Raw genomic sequence first — 18,083 nt, 5'->3', positions numbered from 1 at the left:
CACTGTGAGTGTTGTGCTTGAACCTCTTGTGCATGTTCATGTCTAATGGCATCCATATATGTTTGTAGGGCAAGTCTACTTGAAGTAAAGATGTGGTTATTTAAGAGACTGTGGTGCTGTAGTGGCTCAGGGTCACCTGATTCAGGAAGTGATATGACGTCTTTGTCCACCCATGTCCATTATGTTGCGTCTGTGTATAAAACCCCTGCTCACTCACCATCCTGTTTCAGTTGTCTGAAACTTGTCCTGTGAACTTTAATAAACGGCAACCACACCAAAGAAAAGTCTGACTCTTGCTCATCGCTACACACCCTAATGCTGGTAGAGGTGTGAGAGATCAAATACTCGTAAAACCCATGTGAAGGCATACACTGAAACACATTCAAATGAAATACATGATCAGACTGTAACTCCAAATGAGTGTCTGATGGCCTAAGGTTCAATGCGTGATTTGTCTCATCCGGCGCCCTAGTGAGACTGCTAGGTTGAAGCTGTCACTTGACCAATCTGACTCCAATTATTTTATTCTTAACCACCACTGATACACTAGCTGCTTGCAATTACTAAAATGATAATGTCTCTCTGAGAATTTACTACCCGTTCCTCAAGGACTTGTCTCAGTTCACAAAGAAGCCGCTTACGAACATCCACACAACTCTGCCAGCCGTCTGTTAAATAGCTCATGGACTATTACAGCTGATAACCTAGCATGAAAAGTAACTGTTCTGTGTTAAACCATTACACAGCTCTGCCACGACCAAGAATGATCCTGTTCAGTTACTCTCTGACACAATAGACAGGAATGAGAACATACCATACAAAATCAAGGAAAGTGTTAGAAACACAATGACTGACTAAAGTCAAGAATGAAACATAAAGCCATGATGCTGTAACAGACTTGGCTATATATCAGGTGAGTATGGAGATTAGAGTAAAATGAATGCATTTAATCCTTATAGGAGGCATATGGCAGACCCAGTGATACAATGGATGTGAAAAGGTCAAAGGTCACTTCATCACTTCAGACAAACATCAGAAGACAGAGGTGCATTATGATATAAAAGTTACTCTGCAGCATCAATGCCAGATGTTTTTCTCATTGTTAGCCCAAGTAAAAGATGCCTGGGAACAAAGAGCCTTACATAAGCAATGAAATAGTAACTGACCAGGGGAGATGTACAAATACAAAACCGTTCAAATACTAGCTTGAGTCTTTTTTTCAGTTCTTGAGTTTCTCAAATACTCTTTCCTCAAATTGGTCTAGTTAAGGGTGAAGTGAGGTCATAGCTAAAACTGGGTTCTCTCAAATCTAAATCCAGGTATGTTGCTCCATGATTGAAATGTGTATGTTGTGTGTGGATTGTTGTTTAGATTGTTCGTGCACTTGTTTATTGTACAGTGATTTACGTGTTGTTATAAAGGGAAAGGGACAGAAGAGGTATGCCTGTCTGCGATCCTGCGTACACTAACAGAATTTGTACTTTTATATAATCCAGGGAAAGGGACAGAAGAGATATGCCAGTCTGCGATCCTGTGTACACCAATATATTTTGTACTTATAATATAAGTATTAAATATAATCCAGAATAAATATAGAAAAGGTACAACTCCGTGTCCGTCCCTGACTGCCAGACAACCATTACACTGGTGAGGGAGATTTTACATTCACCAGGTGGCAGGTGAACCAACTTTGGCGTTTCATCAAGGATTCACCAAGAACTTTGGAATTCATTTTGATAGTGTGGTCATGCCAATCTGCCTCAGAGTGGAGTTTTTCCTCAATGGACATACAGCAATGACAGCTACCTACCTAAATCTGAGGAGATTTTTGTCATTGTAACTATTACCTAATAGCATCAGTATTAATGACTACCTTCAGGCCTTTACTGTGGGAGGATGTGGAGCGTGTCCTGGTATGTAGGGCAGTAGTATTCATTTAGACCACGTATCCCCAGTTAAGTTTTGGGCAGTCAGTCTATGAGTTATGTTATTAATATAATGTAATGATATTTTCAAAATGAATATTGATAAGGAACTGTATTTTGTAAACAGTAGCTATTTCATTGAGTGTAATATTTTATTTTATCTGGGGAACTTCCCATATTTATGTATTATAGGCTACACAATGATTATACATCATATTTGTGACAGGACATACAATGTATAGCGGCCATATGTCGCGGTTGAATTAGTCTGTGCTTTGGTGCTTTTATTTTGGTATCTGGTGGGTGTGTATGCAAGTCACGTGGGTATTGGCATAGGAATTAATGAATGAATATATGTACCTGGGCACCTGTGGTAGTATGGCAAGGGGGTGAGTAGGAAGAGCACAGTTTTTGTTGACCGCTCAATATGCTGACTATTGGATTTTTGATATGGATTTTATGGACTAACTAAACGCTTACTGGATGCATTTTACGTATATTTATTAGCACCACTTTGCACAGAAGTACTTGCACTTTCTATCTGCCTATAAATAAAGGAAGAAATCGTAACCTTCGGAGCAAACATTGGAATTGTTTGGAAGCGCGTCTGTTAAAAAGGGCTGTCTCACCAGTTGCCTCCAGCTGGGGCACCCCGCTGTGCAGGCCACTCACGGGACCTGGGGTCCAGGCAGAGGTCAGCCTATCAGTTGATCCCAGAATCCTGTGGGGCTCGTGCACAGTGGAATTTCACTGACCAGATGGTTAACCCCATGCTGGGTTTCTCAGAGCTAGCCTGGACTTGTTCTGACTCCCCCTCTGCACTATATAAGGCCGACCCTCCTCTGGCCAAGGTGTGGGTCAAGTAAGCAGTTGGAGTTGGAGAGGAGCATCAGCCATCGGGAGTTCATCAGTTCAGTTCAGAGACATTCGCGATCATTCTTTCCGTGCGTCATTGAGAATGTGAGTGTTTGTGATACGTGTCATGTGTATAATTTGTATTTCACTTGTTACTGTCACTTCAATCAGTAACTGTTATTACGGGATAAATGGAATGTTCACCGTTACGCGGCACGGTGTGAAAGTAACATATCCGTAGTTAATCATAGCCGTAATATTCATAGTGTATATACTGTTTCATTCTTGTCGTATTTGATTGTTAATATTTGTATATATTTGTTATATATTATTTCCATAGAAACCACGGATTCATGTGTGTTAGAAGTCCTTTACACGGATAATTCTTCCATTCATTTCACCGTTCAAATCACGGTTCATGGTCTTCAATCATTCAAGGATTCATGTTGGATATAAGTCCTTTACACGGATAGTTATATTCACGGATCATTCGATCATTGTCAGCCAATGAATATAAGTCTGTTACGAAGATAATTATATTCACGGGCATCATTCTTTCATCAACCACTTCATGTCTTCACTTCGTGTGTGTGTGCAATAAATCAGTCATCATTGAACATTGGCATCCGTTCTTGTTCTAACCGGACAGACCTGTGGCGATTGTCACCTATTTCATTTACCAGTAATACAGTCCTTTTGGGTTTCATTCACTTCAAATATCACCCTATTTTATAGCGTCACATAAGTGAATCTCCTTTGCTTAGCCTCTCCGCCACACAATGTTTATATTCATTAAAGTTTTGGCATTTAAAATTATTATATTATATATTATAATACATTGGGAAACAAACCAGTTGAAACAAACAGGCATAACAATAAAATGCCAGTGATATCCAGAGTTAATTTTTTTATGTATTTTGTGTATGCTGAGAGCAGATAAACACACAATACTTTAGCAGTTACAGAGATCTAATTTCTCTTCATCATTTTAGCAATTGCCAAGACATAATTCATATCTTGTATCCCAACTCCTTCACTAAGCATTTGTCATTCACATGACTGGATAGCTGGCCTGGTTGGCGATTCCACATCTGTTTCTGCCCTTCTCAATGGCGATGTAACCCTTGGCTCCCCATCTCGTGCCCCAGCTGCCAAAAAAAGAAAGACACAATAGAAAATGTACAATGCGGTAAGAAAAGACAAAAGAATGTCAAAATTAACTACGCTGAAAACTCAGAGATGGAAGAGTTTAGCATGAGCATCAATCCTTCTAAACCTCTGGCTCCTTCTTTTGAACCTTTGACCGTTGTATTGCAAGCATCAGGCTCTTTAGGTTGAGCTGCATGACATGACATTTAAAAGTGCAAACACAGTCTATGCCAACCTGTTCTTCACAATCCAGTATCCAGGGGCATAGCCCACAGCAAGAACGGCGTGGTTCACACGTTCACGGTTGCAGTGCCAGTCATTGTATATACCTAAGAAAATGTTTGACAAAGCAAATATTTCAACCATCCAAAATGAAAACTTGTTTTAGTCATCACCACTTTGCCATTAATGTCATGATTTTCCATTTGAAGTGCGAACATTTAGGCCGATGTTCAGTTAGTATTTCAGTGCTTATTGCAGCTCATGCTCATAGGGTTTAAACTGTTATAAATGAATAAGCACATAAAGCTGTTTATAAAAGTTGTTACATGTTGTTAGGGATTAAGTTCAGGATAAGGTCATATTTTGTTACCCATGTAATGCATAGTGACAAACAATATACAATTAAAGTGCCACTAATTCTTGAAAATTCACATAAAGCAAATCCCCAGCAAAGGACTTTACAAGTTATTTATCGTTCTTGTAGAAATGGAAGCTTCCCAGGCTTGCATCAATGCATACAGAAATAGGGCCAATCTGAGACAGTGCCAACTTCAGCATCTTCTCATCCCCTCTCTTAATCCTCTCATAACTTCTGCATGAAGCTCTATTCATAGAAGATTTGTAGTGACATCCTTCATTCTGGAAATGTCCATATGGAAGGTTTAGAACATTAATCCACAGAGATGGATCAGTTGATTCAGTGATATACAAGTGTATAACCAAAGAGACATAACTATTTGTGATTACTTATTATGTATTAATTAGAATGAGGAGCCTACCATGCCTGTGTAGGGATACGCTTTCTCAGTGGCTAGGCCATTCCTGCGGACGTAGTCAAATGCGTAGGTCAAGTAGCCACCATTACAGATGTATTAACACTACTACTACTGCTAACAGACTGTTTATGCACCAGTAGAAGTTATAATTATGAATCGCGACCTCAACCTAATTTCCTACATTAATAGTAACATTAATATGATGAAAGGAACCAGACATTTGGTTTGGACCACAGACCATTTTTGGAAGCTGTGCTGTTCCCAAATTCTCATTTCAGAAATTAAAGTGAATTTGGGTTGTAAAATTAGGCCTCTAATCACCATAAAAACTAGAAATATCGCATAGCAGTCTTTTCACATCCATTGTATCACTGGGTCTGCCATATGCCTCCTATAGGGATTAAAAGCATTCATTTTACTCTAATCTCCAGTAACTGAACAGGATCATTCTTGGTCGTGGCAGAGCTGTGTAATGGTTTAACACAGGACAGTTACCATTCATGCTAGGTTATCAGCTGTAATAGTCCCTGAGCTATTTAACAGACGGCTGGCAGAGTTGTGTGGATGTTCGTAAGCGGCTCCTTTGTGAACTGAGACAAGTCCTTGAGGAACGGGTAGTAAATTCTCAGAGAGACATTATCATTTTAGTAATTGCAAGCAGCAAGTGGTGGTTAACAATAAAATAATTAGAGTCAGATTGGTCAAGTGACAACTTCAACCTAGCAATCTCACTAGGGCGCCGGATGAGACAAATCACGCATTGAACCTTAGGCCATCAGACTGGTTTCCATCCTTGGGCCAACAACAGTTTCCCTACACTTATTTGGAGTTACAGTCTGATCATGTATTTCATTTGAATGTGTTTCAGTGTATGCCTTTACATGGGTTTTACGAGTATTTGATCTCTCACACCTCTACCAGCATTAGGGTGTGTAGTGATGAGCAAGAGTCAGACTTTTCTTTGGTGAGGTTGCCGTTTATTAAAGTTCACAGGACAAGCTTCAGACAACTGAAACAGGATGGTGAGTGAGCAGGGGTTTTATACACAGACACAACATAATGGGCAAGGGTGGACAAAGACGTCAAATCACCTCCTGAATCGGGCGACCCTGAGCCACTACAGCACCACACAGTCTCTTAAATATCCACATCTTTACTTCAGTGCAACAGCACAACACAGACACTATAGCCAAAACATGAATCTTAATCAATTAATTACCACAGTCACATCTTGCTTGTGCGGTCACAGATCAAAGCACTCTACAACCAAGCACACAAACACACTAAATGTTCTCACCAAATAATTCAAGTACACTTGCCCAACAAACATATATGGATGCCATGAGACAGGAACATGCACAGGAGGTTCAAACACAAAGTTGCTACACAAAACCATGGCTATTTCATTCAGTGTAACATTTTATTTTATCTGGGCAACTTCCCACACTTATTGATTATAGGCTATACAATGATTATATATCATATTTGTTACAAGGCATACAATTTATATATTAAAGTGTGACTTAACTGTAACACACTGCAAAATGTTGAGAAATGCAGAAAGGGGCTGAGGAGGCGAGGTGTCGTACACGCCTGTGAATGTGAGTCTTGGTCAGCCAATGAAAATTGACAGCTGGTAAAGTTCAGGATGATTTTAAACAGTAGATGGCGTGCTGAGCCATTTTTTATTACATTATTCATAATTGTGATTCATCACTATTTAGTCATATAATTTAATTTACATTAAAAAAAAACACATTTTAGTGTGTAGTTATGTTTAATTACAGTTTTGGCATTTTATATTATTATAATTATTATTCTGAAGGCATACAGTGAGGAACTAGCCCCGGTTGACTGTGCTACCAGTGCATCTAATCACTACATCAACACACTTTCAGATGGTGCTGCACTGGTCTTCATTCTGTTTTTCGGCTCTACCATACAAAGTATCTTGCAATACGCTGAAAACTCAGAGATGGAAGAGTTTAGCATGAGCATCAATCCTTCTAAACCTCTGGCTCCTTCTTTTGAACCTTTGACGGTTGTATTGTAAGCATCAGGCTCTTTATGTTGAGCTGCATGACATGACATTTAAAAGTGCAAACACAGTCTATGCCAACCTGTTCTTCACAATCCAGTATCGAGTGGTATAGCCCACAGCAAGAACGACATGGCCCAGATCATCACGGCTGCAGCGCCAGTCATTGTATATACCTAAGAAAATGTTTGACAAAGCAAATATTTCAACCATCCAAAATGCAAACTTGTTTTAGTCATCACCACTTTGCCATTCATGTCATGATTTTCTATTTGAAGTGTGAACATTTAGGCCGATGTTCAGTAAGTATTTCAGTGCTTATTTCAGCTCATGCTCATATAGGGTTTAAACTGTAATTAACGAATAAGCACAAAAATCTGTTCATAAAAGTTGTTAAATGTTGTTTTTAGGGATTACGTTTAGGATGAAGATATGTGTGATGTTATGAGTAGTGACAAAAAATAAGCAATTAAAGTGCCACTAATTCTTGCAAATTCACATAAAGCCAATCCCCAGCAAAGGACTTTACAAGTTATTTACCTTTCTTGTAGAAATGGAAGGTTTCCAGACTTGCATCAATGCATACAGAAATAGGGCCAATCTGAGACAGTGCCAACTTCAACCTATTCTCATACCCTTTCTTAATCTTCCCGTAACCTCGGCATGAAGCTCTATTCATAGAAGATTTGTAGTGACATCTTTCATCCTGGAAATGTCCATATGGAAGGTTTAGAACATTAATCCACAGAGATGGATCAGGTGATTCTGTGATATACATGTTTGTAATCAAAGAGTCATAACTATTTGTGATTACTTAGTATGTATTAATTAGAATGAGGAGCCTACCCTGCCTGTGTAGGGATACGCTTTCTCAGTGGCTATGCCATTCCTGCGGATGTAGTCAAATGGGTAGGTCATCCAGCCACCATTGCAGCCTGAGTCCTGCCCCACACAGTCCACCAGGTTCTGGGGACTCAGATCCACCAGTGTCTTCCCTTGTTTCCTCAGCTGACCCTCCAGAGCTCCAGCAGCACTAAAGGCCCAACAGGAACCACAGGAGCCCTAGGATAAATATGATTGGATGATGAGAATATTTGTGATATTTGCCACTGTTCCAAAGAAATTGTCTAAACCACACAAGCCTGTGTGCTTTAATATGGACTCTGACCTAGTTCTTGACTGGGGTGACATAGCCTTTGGCACGATAGTCAATGGAGGAAGGTGCCGCTTTGGAGTCAGGAACAAAGGTTTCGTTGATCTCTTCTTCCATATCAGGTCTGAAACCAGTCATCGTTGCCACAACCTCTTCGGTTGTCTAATGAAGAGGTTCAGTGGAAAGTCAGAGTATGTCGTATTTGAACTAGTGTAAAACAAAGGCAGACTAAAAATCAAAATCATGTCCCTTCACAATGGATTTTTTAACACATTTCTGAAACTTCGCCCCAAAATAAAAAACGAAAGAAAACTGTATGAAAGATTTCAGTGGAAACTGAGTCTGGTTTTGTGACATAGAGAATATGTATAATCATATTTATTCAGTCTGAACCTGAATCTCTCACCATGTCCCCCAGGTGGTTCATGCCCAGCTCGTACGTGTGGATCCCCAGCTCATACTCCTGGTTGTGGGCCTCAATCAGCTGCATGTTCTTCTCCCAGATGGTCCTGCGGATGGCCTCCTCACCCTGCAACCAACACGAGACAGAGAGACAGTATGAGAGCAATGACAGTGAAGGCTTTTGGTGTCTGTCACAATCTGGATTGGGAAATTGGTTTCTTCAGGTCATATTATTCTTGCTTATTGAGATCCAGGCAAAGGGTTTCAGAGTAGTGTGTAGTTTGCTTTATTAGATACATATTATATTATGCTATTAGACAATGCTAATGGTCATTTAAAAAGCCTTAAATATCTTATCCTCAATAATATTGCAATTAAATGTACAACAGTACTAACATTGTTTTTCACCAATGTTTATGGAAAAGGATTTGAGAAAAGTTGCATTAGACTTTTTGTCATGAAAAAAATAAAAAAAACAACAACAAAAAAAATATCCAGCACTACAAGGAATTTAAACTTACCAAACCAAAGTACCCTTTCTGGTGGGTTGATTTCCAGTCCTCCCATGCTGTATCCAGAGCTGGGTTGTATGTGGCGTGTACCTAAACAGACCCAGACACCAACAGCACAAATCCACAAAGGATCATTCTGGGTGAAACTGAAGCGATTGTATGTTGTGCTGTTAAAAATGTAGTTTGGCATGTACTACTGTCAAATACCATCTCTTCATATAGTCAATACAATTACAATTTAATGTTGTAGATATGCTTTGTTAGGTATAGTTTCAGTTTGGTTTTTCACAAGTATCTATTAATTACGTCCTAGGCTTCTGTAGTTGACTTACCTTTGAGGTGCAGTTCAGGTTCTGAGAGAGGGCAAGGAAGCTCCTGTCTGATCATCAGATCGCGGAACAGAACTTATTTAAAGCCCTGATAAAGGGAGCAAAGGATCATGGTTACATTAATATATGTCAACACTGAGATGTCACGTGTCGTTATGAACATATAAGGACATATGAACTCATTAAGAATGTGGTTTGTTTTTTCGAAGATTTTAGTTTCCTCAAAAAAGTGCTCAACTATCACAATTATGATTATGATGATCATGATTATTATTATATTATATATTTGTATTTGTTGCTCCTTTAGTTGCATCCATATATGTTTGTTGGGCAAGTCTACTTGAATTATTTGGTGAGAACATTTAGTTATATGTGTGTGTTTGTGTGCCTGGTTGTAGAGTGCTTTGGTCTGTGAGTGCACAAGCAAGATGTGACTGTGGCAATTCATTGATCAAGATTCATGTTTTGGTTATAGTGTCTGTGTGGTGCTGTTTCACTGAAGTAAATATGTGGATATTTAAGAGACTGTGTTGTGCTGTTTCACTGAAGTAAATATGTGGATATTTATGAGACTGTGTTGTGCTGTTTCACTGAAGTAAAGATGTGGATATTTAAGAGACTATAGTCTCTGTGTTGTGCTTTTTCACTGAAGTAAAGATGTGGATATTTAAGAGACTGTGTGGTGCTGCAGTGGCTCAGCGTTTGCTGATTCAGGAAGTGACTTGAAGCTTTGCTGCTGTCTAAAGGGGTAAACTAGAATGCTTTACAGTTCTCTGTTCCATTCACGCCATCAAAATCAGAGACGCACACAGACAATTGGGGGACAGGTGCTCAAGCTTTAAAAAGGGCATCCTTCTCACTGACAGTTATTACAAATAAAGTACCCTGCAGTAACACACCTTTAATACTTCTTTCATGTATTATAAGTGCAATGGTGTAGGCATTATCCTCTCCGTTCGAGAGAGGGCACCAAAGGCTGCCGTCTATGACATTGGGCTGAAGTTTTGAACAAAGATTTCTCTTAATTCTTTTTTTATTCATTCTTTGTGTACGCATCAACAAAGCCAAAAAAACACAGTAACAACAAATCTATTTTGGGTATTTCTTATGTGTGCGTACCTACTCTGGTGGTGCTGCCATTCATGACTCTGTGTGTGTGTGTGTGTGTATGTGTAGGTGTGTGTGTGTGTTCTTTGTGTATGCATCTTTCAGGTGTGGTATGTATTATAAGTGCAATGGTGTAGGCATTATACTCTCCGTTCGAGGGAGGGCACAAAATCCTGCCGTCTATGACATCGGGCTGAAGTTTTGAACAAAGATTTCTCTAAATTCTAGATTGTTTAATGTTTCAGGTGTGCTAGTGTATTATAAAAGTGTAATGGTGTATGCATTATGCTTTGTATTCGAGATAGGGAGCAAAATGTGACTGTCAATGAGCTTCAGGTGTTGTAGTACTACATGTGAAATGGTGTATTATGGCAATGGTGTGAATAAGGACATTTGCGCAAATAATTTAATATGGAGTGAATTGATTTCAATGGACACTATAAGCTTAAGAATAACAGGTACCCACAAAAAAAGTGACAGGCAGACTTGTTTAATGGCTGGGCATTCCCCTACTTAGGTTAGGTTGGCCTATTTTTTTTTCATACACGCACACACAGGGGGAGATCTTACCTTTCCTGCCGATGAGTGCGGTTTATCATTCAGTGTTACGGTGTTGTGTTCTATTTACACACACCCCTTCCTGTCCCTGATATTCTATGCTACCAAGGAACAACCTGCTTGTACACTGAAGTAGGCTTCACCCTAGCTGTCCTAATTAAGTTGTAATGTAGGCTAGACAACATGTTTGGTGGGAAATGAAATCTATGGTCCACTAATTCAAAGTCAGTTGATTATATCAAATCAACATTTTATTAGCTTATTATGTCTATGTGTGTGTTTTCTTTATTTTCTGCAAACATGATAAACACATACTACACACACAGCTGTACCCATAACCATCACGGGCCCAGCGTAAATAACAAGTGAACTGTGAGCATAGAATAAAGGTAAAGAAACCAAAGTTATTTTCAACATCTTAACTGTAAATACATTGTATTAACAAAGTGCATTCAAATTAGAATACATTTTACAGTAAAATGTTATTGTAGTATGCAAAGGAGTTGTGTGCTTCCTGGTGTATGTGTGTGTGTGTGTGTGATGTGGCTTTTTCCCATGATGCTGTGCCTGTGTGTTAGTGAGATTGTTAAAGTTAAATTCTTAAATTTAGTCAATTTAACATGTATTAACACTACTACTATGGCTAACAGACTGTTTATGCACCTGTGGAAGTTATAAATATGAATCGCAACCTCAACCTATTTTTCTCTGAAAGTAACCAGACATTTGGTTTGGACCACAGACCATTTTTGGAAGCTGTGCTGTTCCCAAATTCTCATTTCAGAAATTAAAGTGAACTTGGGTTGTAAAATTAGGCCTCTAATCACCACTAGAAACTAGACACATAGCAGTATGTAATATGACCACCACATGAAGTGTGAATGAAAAATGATTAAGTGAAACTAATAAAATTGTTGGTGAATTAAATAGTATTGAAAGATATATAAAAAGAGAGAACAATATATATTTTGATATGCATGAAACCCGGTAAAGATGGACACGTTCAATGTTAATCAGAAAATGAATTCGTTGTATGCTTTATTCTGAGTGAAAATTTAAGGAACTATAGTTTGTCAGTGGAGTGTTCCACTTTCCCTCAGAGCACAAGATTTAGATTTTAGAGAACACAGTTTAAGCTATGGCCTCACTTCACCCTTTACGCCACATCTCCCCTGGTCAGTTACTATTCCATTGCTTATGTAATAGTAGGGTCAGAAACCTCAGTTCCGTGACCATCCTCTGGCTAAGATGTTTTGACGACTGATTTGACTTCTATAAACCTTTTATAAAAAAATTAGCCCCTCGCAAAAATGTCCCTCGCAAAAATGTCGGCATTTTTTGCTAGAGGGCCGAATCAAAAATGGCAGCAGGGCCTATCTTGTAAAAGTAACTTTTTTACCAGAGCACCTAAAATAATGTATGAATACACTTTTGTTTGGTAAATTGACCATAAGGATTGTGATTCTGACATCATTTTGACATTAAGACATCATCTTGACCCCAAAATCCAAGATGGCCACCATCTGTTAGACCGAAAACGTAATTTTTGATACACAAATTACTTTTTAACCTGAGCACCTAGAATAATGTATGAAGACACTTTTTGTGGTAAACAGTGTTAATTTCGTTGACGAAAACTATGACGAAAAATATTCGTTAACGACCTTTTTCCCGTGACTAAAACGAGACTAAGACGTGACGAAAACGGATCTTTATAAATAAAAACTATGACTAAATCTATTTTAACTTTCGTTGACGAGACGAGACGAAAATGTTGGTGGTTGACTAAGTCACAATTGTTTTGTTTTTTCTAAACTTGTATGCACATCATTGGTTGAAGGTTGCCCGGTCCTGTATCTATCCCTCCTCCACTCCCTGAGTGACGCCCTAACAAACGTTATGATGGCTGAAGTTCAAGCACTCGGTACTGGAAGAAAAATAAGAATAGATATCTGGACAGTCTTTAATTGTAACTTCACAGAAAATAAAACACAATGCAATGCACCGCAATAACCGGAGAGAAACCTTGTGGCTTCAAAATAGGTGGGAAGAACACAACAAGAGGCACCTGAAAGCGCACAAGACAACTCTGCCATTTATGCCAAGGTAAATGAGCTAGTAACTGTCAATGATAATTAGCTAATGTTAACTAGTTATTAGAATATATTAGCCAACGTTAAGTTAACTTCAAAAGGGCAGTCGAGTGTATATGTTGTGTCAGCTTGTACAACTAGCTAGTCATTTTCGATTAAAACCTCCCGTTTGGCTTGGCAAATGAGTTCCAAAACGTTTAGCTAGCTAACGTTAGCTAACTATGAGGTAGCATAGCTAAGTTATACTAGCTATCGATTGCTAGCTAAGTTATACTAGCTATCGATAACTAGCTAGTAAACGCATTGCAGAATGGACTATAGGACAGGCCACGCATGACATTAATCAAGAAAAAATAAATGAATACGTGATTGGTTTACATATCCTTGTCTATTTATGCAATTGTTATTATCATTGGCATTACTTTCAATCTGTCTAGCTAAATATGTTGGTTATCAGATTGCACAGCAATTCATATGGAGGATATGTGGTTGATTTAACTAAGACCAGGTAGGCATAGTAGTTGTATTGTGTTATCACATCATTTGAATCTTCAAAATCTAGACTTGATATTCTCTTATATTTTAATGATAATACTGTTAATTAAGTATTGCCTTAAAATTATTATTCACATTGAATTAATTGGAATTCAGCTGTAGGCATATACTAGGAGATCTGTATCTTAGAGACTAATTGCATCCACAGTTTAAGTACTGCAAGCTTGACTATTATGCAGTTGTAGACACAACACAACTGGTCCCTGGGCCTGGGAAGGGAAGGAAAGGAGTTTAATGTGGCTATAAGATGGACTTTTAAATGTGACTAAAACTAGACTAAAATGTAATTAGACTTCGTCGACTAAAACTAGACTAAAATGTTCTGAGTTTTCGTCGACGAAAACTAGACTAAAACTAAGGAGGATAAAAATGACTAAAAGTGACTAAAACTATTATGCATTTTCGTCTAAAGACTAAGACTAAATCTAAAATAGATGCCAAAATTAACACTGGTGGTAAATTGACCATAAGGATTGTGATTCTGACATTTTTACATTTAGACATCATCTTGACCCCGAAATCCAAGATGGCCGCCATCTGGTAGAGCGAAAACATGGGCTGTGATCGAAAAACTGTAGCCGCCTTAATAGCTGTCTTAATCCTTGATCTCTCATTAAGACAGGTGTCTGACTCGAGATATCTTACGTGTGAAGGTATCTTTAAAAAAACGTTTTTTAACAGCCTTTTTAAGATAGCGTGTACAATAACGTGTGATATTGGTAAGCTTTTTTAAGCTTTTTGTCCATGACTAATGCACTCATGCAGAATGTGCATGCAGTCCATATCTGCAACTAGGATGAGTATGTCAGCTCTCTGCGTGCCATGCTACCATGGATGGTAGCGTATGACAACAATAGGTATGGGAGGTGGTTGCCCAACTTCTGGGCGATGCTGAAAGCTCTCCCTGATGATCAGGTCGCCTTCCTTCGTACTGACTTCACTCAGTCTATCACAGGCAACCCTTACTCCAACATAGCCTGGGACATGTGGATTGAGTGTACCATGAACAACAGAAGACCAACAGAAGCCAGAGAGCACACCATACACATGGTCAGACTATGTCCACAAGCTAATATCTATCATCCTTGCCCGCCATGGTCGTGCTGATCATATCATGTGTCAATGACCCATACGATGCAGCAAACTCCACTAAAGATGATGAGAGAGACCTGCGGGCACAGGGTAAGGCACATATCCCCAACACCTACATGAAATTGGATGATCCATTTCCATCTGCCAGAACATTTACCACGTTGCTTTGTAGTGTTTGTAACAAGAGGCGTCTACAAAAATTGATATGCAGCTACCTGAACGACATTGCACAAACTGTTGATGCAGAGATTGTTTACTCTGTTGGCTCCCACTGTACTAACTTGTCAACCCAGCAACCGATGCAGAACTACTGCTTTTACCAGTCTGAGGCAGACACTATCCTCTTCTCCACTTACGCAGTGCTGCGAGAGTCAGGCTATAGTGGACCAGTTGTCATTGATTCTGCTGATACTGATGCCTATGTCGCAGCAGCGTTTATCTCAAAGCAACTGTCTGGTATGCTCTACATCAAGAGAAAGCAGGAGATGGTAGTCTGCAGTGATCTGGTAACTGACGAGATGGCAGACTGCATTGTGCAGCTGCACTGTATGACAGGATGTGATGCTAACTTTGGATTTTATGGCAAGGGTAAGAAGTCAGTGTATGACCAGGTGGCGAAGAGCACAGTGGCACGACAACAGCTACACACAACCTGCTCTTCCAACTCATCTACCTGCATCAAGGCCAGTTGAAGACAGCGAAGATAATGAGAGCGAGTATGATTGTGATGAAAAGAAAAATTATGATGTGCAGAGTAGGCGATGGGATACATCGGATAGTAGTGATTTAGAATCTAGTGAGGCAGAATGCTCTGATTTGGACTAATCTTATATCAATGTCCTTATTATTCAGCAGTTACATTGTTAAAAGAATGTGTAGCATATCACAACATGAAAGCATCCTGTAATTAACAATGTTATGTCTTTTTTAATGACCAAAAGGTACAATTATTGGGGTACAATGATTTCTTATTGGCATGTTTCAAGTGTTTTTCGTTCCTTTCTTAAGTTACAGTTATTGAATAAAACGTATTTCTGATATTCTTATTTTTTTTGTCCTTCCATAATAAGTAATGTATAAATGCCATACATCACCCATCTCCTGGAGACCCGGGGGCTGATTTGTGTATAAAACTTTACATTTTTGGTCTCCTGGATGGTGGCCATCTTGGATTTTGGGGTCAACATGATGTCTTAATGTCAAAATGATGTCAGAAACACAATCTTTATGGTCAATTTACCACAAAAAGTGTCTTTATACATTATTCTAGGTACTCAGGTTAAAACGTTTATTTGTGTATCAAAAAATAAGTTTTCGCTCTAACAGATGGTGGCCATCTTGGATTTCGGGGGCAAGATGATGTCTTAATGTCAAAATGATGTCAGAATCACAATCCTTATGGTCAATTTCACCACAAAAAGTGTATTCATACATTATTTTAGGTGCTCTGGTAAAAAAGTTACTTTTACAAGATAGGCCCTGCTGCCATTTTTGATTCGGCCCTCTAGCAAAAAATGCCGACATTTTTGCGAGGGACATGGGGGCTAATTTTTTTATAAAAGGTTTATAGAAGTCAAATCAGTCGTCAAAACATCTTAGCCAGAGGATGGTCACGAAACTGAGGTTTCTGACCCTACTATAAGGCTCTTTGTTCCCAGGCATCTTTTACTTGGGCTAACAATGAGAAAAACATCTGGCATTGATGCTGGAGAGTCGCTTTTATATCATAATGCACCTCTGTCTTCTGATGTTTGTCTTAAGTGATTGACCTTTTCACATCCGTTGTATCACTGGGTCTGCCATATGCCTCCTATAGGGATTAAATGCATTCATTTTACTCTAATCTCCATACTCATCTGATATATAGCCACGTCTATTACAGCATCATGGCTTTATGTTTCATTCTTGACTTGAGTCAGTCATTGTGTTTCTAACACTTCTTTGATTTTGTATGGTAAGTGCTCATTCCTGTCTATTGTGTCAGACAGTAACTGAACAGGATCATACTTGGTCGTGTGGATGTTCGTAAGCGGCTCCTTTGTGAACTGACATAAGTCCTTGAGGAACAGGAAGTAAATTCTCAGAGAGACATCATAATTTTAGTAATTGCAAGCAGCAAGTGTATCAGTGATGGTTACACAGTCTGATCATGTACTTCATTTGAATGTTTTCCAGTTTATGCCTTCACATGGGTGTGAGAAGGTGACATTTTCAACCGCCCAAAACAACGTGGGGTGACCACCCGGTCCCTCACAATGGGCAGTATTTGAGTCTCCAGTGAATTTGACAAGTAATTTGTGACTACTGAAAGATCTCGCTGTCCTCCGTCGAATTCGTCGGATGCCCACGCTTGGTTCAAGTTAGCTTGTTCAGGAATAACAGACTTGTAGAAGACGGCTTAGCGAAAGAATGTGTTTTATTCAGTCACTAGCCACGGTCAGCTCGGCGCAGCACGAGCATGCGCTAGGCACGTCTGCTCACGGCTCGGTCTCCTTGCTTCATCTTTTCCAACATTACAGAAAGTACAGACATTTTATATTGCAGAATTAACATGAGGTGTAAAGGGGAGGGGATGGGTGTGTCTGGAGGTCAGAGGGAAAACTGGGTCTATGGTCAGGTATGGCCATATAGATGCTAATGCCTTGTGGCCTTGACCATCCTGTCGTGGCTGTAGACAAAAGCCAGCTAATGTTTCTAGTTCCAAGGCACACAAAAGTCAGGAACCATGTCTGATGGCTCATCAACATAGACAAAAGGCCAGTGGCCACCTCGATGGCTGTGACCTGGTGCTATGCAAACTAGCTTTTTGGGGGTTGTTCACACAACTTGTACACTGTGACATTATGTGAAGTTATGAACTTAAATTAGAAAACCACCTAAATCTAACAATTTCCCCATCTGATCATAAATCAAAATACATCATGATCACAATAAAACCTAACAAAACCATAACGAACATAATTAGACATAGTGATCAAACAATCCAACATTGTTACAAAATGTCAACAAACACGTGTTCCCATAGTGTAGTGGTAAAAAGGTTTAAAACAGAACACATGTTCTTATAGTGTAGTGATATCAATTTATGTTCCTATAGTGTATTGGGATCAATAGTCAGGCTCAGGTGAAATCGAAAATCCCATTATTTGCTTGGGTAAAATTATTTCACGGCCCTGCTTTTTGCACAGCGACCCCCGCCTTCTGCGAGCTGTGAATGGCGACCATGCATCTCAGTTTCTGTTGGTCAAGTCTTTGAATGTTGTGTCGTCACTGCTGTCCAACGGGTGAGGTGAATCTGGACAACGGTGGTGGCCTGG

The 18,083-nt window shown here is 39.3% G+C and overlaps 1 pseudogene; it reads right to left on the bottom strand.

The window, feature by feature from the left end:
- Positions 1-4,177: 4,177 nt before the first annotated feature.
- LOC105891893 lies at positions 4,178-10,163 on the bottom strand (annotated as a pseudogene).
- Positions 10,164-18,083: the final 7,920 nt, after the last annotated feature.

The sequence above is a fragment of the Clupea harengus genome, chromosome 11 (assembly GCF_900700415.2).
Source record: "Clupea harengus chromosome 11, Ch_v2.0.2, whole genome shotgun sequence".
Taxonomy (NCBI): Eukaryota; Metazoa; Chordata; class Actinopteri; order Clupeiformes; family Clupeidae; genus Clupea; species Clupea harengus.
The sequence above is the reverse complement of the archived record's forward strand: the minus strand, read 5'-3'. Positions and strand labels throughout refer to the sequence as shown.